The sequence below is a fragment of the Tupaia chinensis genome, unplaced genomic scaffold, assembly GCF_000334495.1.
Source record: "Tupaia chinensis unplaced genomic scaffold, TupChi_1.0 Scaffold000197_1, whole genome shotgun sequence".
In the NCBI taxonomy this organism is placed as follows: domain Eukaryota; kingdom Metazoa; phylum Chordata; class Mammalia; order Scandentia; family Tupaiidae; genus Tupaia; species Tupaia belangeri.
In genome coordinates this window covers 5414736-5418897 of record NW_006159672.1, presented here as the reverse complement: position 1 = coordinate 5418897, position 4162 = coordinate 5414736, and positions in this window count along the sequence as shown.

The window sequence follows — 4162 nt, the reverse complement described above, 5'->3', positions numbered from 1 at the left end:
GAATGTTGGGTTTGAAATGGAGCATCAACAGTGCAGAGCTGTGGAGAAATGATGGTCTCATGCCACCAAGACAGGGTCCAAGGTTACTCACTAGCCAGCTCATGGCTAGCAGGACCATGCCAAATTGCTGGGGTTCCTTATTGACTGCAAGGTCCCTGCCCAGGCATCAGAAAGAAAGACTTGGACAAGATCAATCTGGGCAGAACTTTCTGTCCTCTGATAATTCTATTTCACTTTAATATGGCAGCCCCTTTCTATATAACCTACAGCCATGTGTCCGCATTCAGAATCTAATCCTGTCTGAGATCAAGAAAAGGCACATGACTGAGCCACTATTAGTAGAACTGTAACTTCTTTTGAAATCATCTAAATTCTTCAAAGCTATGAGTTGCTGCCTGACCTCTGCCTTCGAATTTGGATGTAAAATTTTCATTTGCTTGTGGGACCAGCAGTTGGCGTAATGGCTATGTTGCTGGACTCCCATGTAGTCGACCACGGTTAGAGTTCTGGACTCTGTGGCTTAAACTCACGCTGGGTGTGTGTGTGTGCATGCCCAGAATCCCGAGAGGAGAATGGAGGAGAAGGGATTGCAGTGTGGCCATCCCCTCTGGGGGGTGATTTCTCACTTTCTGTCTCTCTGTCTCTCTCTGTCTTTCTGGTGAGCACACACACCCTATAGAAAAAACCTCTTCCCCAATTTTTTTTTTTCATTTGCTTGTATCTACACCTGACTAAGTAATCAGCTCTTAGGGTCCAGGGACTGCTTTAGCCAATCTCCATCTCCCTCAGTGCCTATTTTTACTAAATAGAAAAATTGAGTTTATGTAGCAAGTCTCAGGACTTCTTTGAGAAGGAGATTTTGTTTTTTTGAATATGTGTGGAAGGGAGTGGGGCAAGAAATTGCTCATGTTAGTTTTGTCTCTCTCTATCCAATGCCGTGGTAAAAGTGAGCATTCAGGTTGTTTCTGACCCTTTTTATCCCTTCTCATCCTTCTCACATGTGAGCAGCCCTGTCCCCCAGAGCCCATGTCCTAACATTGTTTCTTCCTCTAACCAGGACTGCTTGGATTGTTGGACCATGCCCTCTGAATCTTCCCAATTTTGGACAGTCAACAACGCCAGCCAGTCCTGTCTTCACTGAGTCTAACTCAGTGGTTCTTTAATTGGTTCATCTCCCAGGGGACATCTGGCAATGTCTAGAGACAATTTTGGTTGTCATAATTGAGAGGTGCTCTTGGCTCCTAGCAGTAGAGGCTAGGGGTGCTACTAAACATCCTATAATGCAGAGGTCTGTCTCCACCACCCAGGATGATCCAACTCCAAATGGCAGTAGCTGTGAGGCTGAGACAGTTTGGATGTTGACTTGAGCACCTGAAGCTCTTCTGGTCTATCCAGTGCCATAAGGTTTTGTCTTAAGATCCTATTGTGTTGCTAACAAAAATACCTGAGTGTGGATGATTTACTAAGAATAGAGGTTTAGGAGCCAGGCGGTGATGTGGAGGTTAAAGTGGCTAGATCCACATGGAAAACTGTAGTTCAAGTCCAAGACCCAGCAGCTTGAAAATTATAATAGGCACGTGTGTGTGTGTGTGTGCCCAAAATTCTGAGAACAGAATGAGATAGAAGGAAATGCCATGGCCATCCTCCCTAGGGGAGTGATTTTTCACTTTCTCTCTCTCTCTCTCTCTGTCTATCTCTCTGGCAAGTACTTGTGCCCTATAGTGAAACTAAAAATAAATAAATAAATAGAGGTTTATTTGACTCATGAATCTGGTGGCTGGAAAGTCCAACCATGGTGACAGAGTAGAGAAGATGACAGGCACATACAGAAAGAGAGAGAGATCTGGAGGCAGCCATCTTCACTTTATGACAACCCACTCTTGCAAGAACTCACTGTTTGCCACAAGAGTTGGAACTCACTGGGTCTTGAGTGGCAGCATTAATCTGCTCATGAAGGTGATACCTCCATGTTTCATTCACTGGTCACTAGGCCTTGCATCTTAAAGTCTCACCATCTCCCAATGCCATTAGACTGGGGATCAAGTTCCTAAAACTTCAGCGAACAAGCCAATAACCAAACCATAGTAGGATTCTGCTGAACACAAGGACCAGAGATGGGTGTGATGGCTTCTTCCTGTGGCCTTTTTGTCAAGGTCAGCACCACCACTAATTCATATCTGCACAGTTGGTTTTAATTTCCAAAAACCTTCTACCTGTATGTGAGTCCCAGTGTGACCCAGAGGAAAACCTTGGGGAGGACTTACCCTGTTATTTTAGATAAGAAAGCTCAGGCTCAGGAACAATGCTAATGGGCAGATCAAGATCCCCTGTGCTCTTTCCCTGTGGCTTAAACTCACGCTGGGTGTGTGTGTGTGCATGCCCAGAATCCCGAGAGGAGAATGGAGGAGAAGGGATTGCAGTGTGGCCATCTGGGGGGTGATTTCTCACTTTCTGTCTCTCTGTCTCTCTCTGTCTTTCTGGTGAGCACACACACCCTATAGAAAAAACCTCTTCCCCAATTTTTTTTTTTCATTTGCTTGTATCTACCACCTGACTAAGTAATCAGCTCTTAGGGTCCAGGGACTGCTTTAGCCAATCTCCATCTCCCTCAGTGCCTATTTTTACTAAATAGAAAAATTGAGTTTATGTAGCAAGTCTCAGGACTTCTTTGAGAAGGAGATTTTGTTTTTTTGAATATGTGTGGAAGGGAGTGGGGCAAGAAATTGCTCATGTTAGTTTTGTCTCTCTCTATCCAATGCCGTGGTAAAAGTGAGCATTCAGGTTGTTTCTGACCCTTTTTATCCCTTCTCATCCTTCTCACATGTGAGCAGCCCTGTCCCCCAGAGCCCATGTCCTAACATTGTTTCTTCCTCTAACCAGGACTGCTTGGATTGTTGGACCATGCCCTCTGAATCTTCCCAATTTTGGACAGTCAACAACGCCAGCCAGTCCTGTCTTCACTGAGTCTAACTCAGTGGTTCTTTAATTGGTTCATCTCCCAGGGGACATCTGGCAATGTCTAGAGACAATTTTGGTTGTCATAATTGAGAGGTGCTCTTGGCTCCTAGCAGTAGAGGCTAGGGGTGCTACTAAACATCCTATAATGCAGAGGTCTGTCTCCACCACCCAGGATGATCCAACTCCAAATGGCAGTAGCTGTGAGGCTGAGACAGTTTGGATGTTGACTTGAGCACCTGAAGCTCTTCTGGTCTATCCAGTGCCATAAGGTTTTGTCTTAAGATCCTATTGTGTTGCTAACAAAAATACCTGAGTGTGGATGATTTACTAAGAATAGAGGTTTAGGAGCCAGGCGGTGATGTGGAGGTTAAAGTGGCTAGATCCACATGGAAAACTGTAGTTCAAGTCCAAGACCCAGCAGCTTGAAAATTATAATAGGCATGTGTGTGTGTGTGTGCCCAAAATTCTGAGAACAGAATGAGATAGAAGGAAATGCCATGGCCATCCTCCCTAGGGGAGTGATTTTTCACTTTCTCTCTCTCTCTCTCTCTGTCTATCTCTCTGGCAAGTACTTGTGCCCTATAGTGAAACTAAAAATAAATAAATAAATAGAGGTTTATTTGACTCATGAATCTGGTGGCTGGAAAGTCCAACCATGGTGACAGAGTAGAGAAGATGACAGGCACATACAGAAAGAGAGAGAGATCTGGAGGCAGCCATCTTCACTTTATGACAACCCACTCTTGCAAGAACTCACTGTTTGCCACAAGAGTTGGAACTCACTGGGTCTTGAGTGGCAGCATTAATCTGCTCATGAAGGTGATACCTCCATGTTTCATTCACTGGTCACTAGGCCTTGCATCTTAAAGTCTCACCATCTCCCAATGCCGTTAGACTGGGGATCAAGTTCCTAAAACTTCAGCGAACAAGCCAATAACCAAACCATAGTAGGATTCTGCTGAACACAAGGACCAGAGATGGGTGTGATGGCTTCTTCCTGTGGCCTTTTTGTCAAGGTCAGCACCACCACTAATTCATATCTGCACAGTTGGTTTTAATTTCCAAAAACCTTCTAACTGTATGTGAGTCCCAGTGTGACCCAGAGGAAAACCTTGGGGAGGACTTACCCTGTTATTTTAGATAAGAAAGCTCAGGCTCAGGAACAATGCTAATGGGCAGATCAAGATCCCCTGTGCTCTTTCCC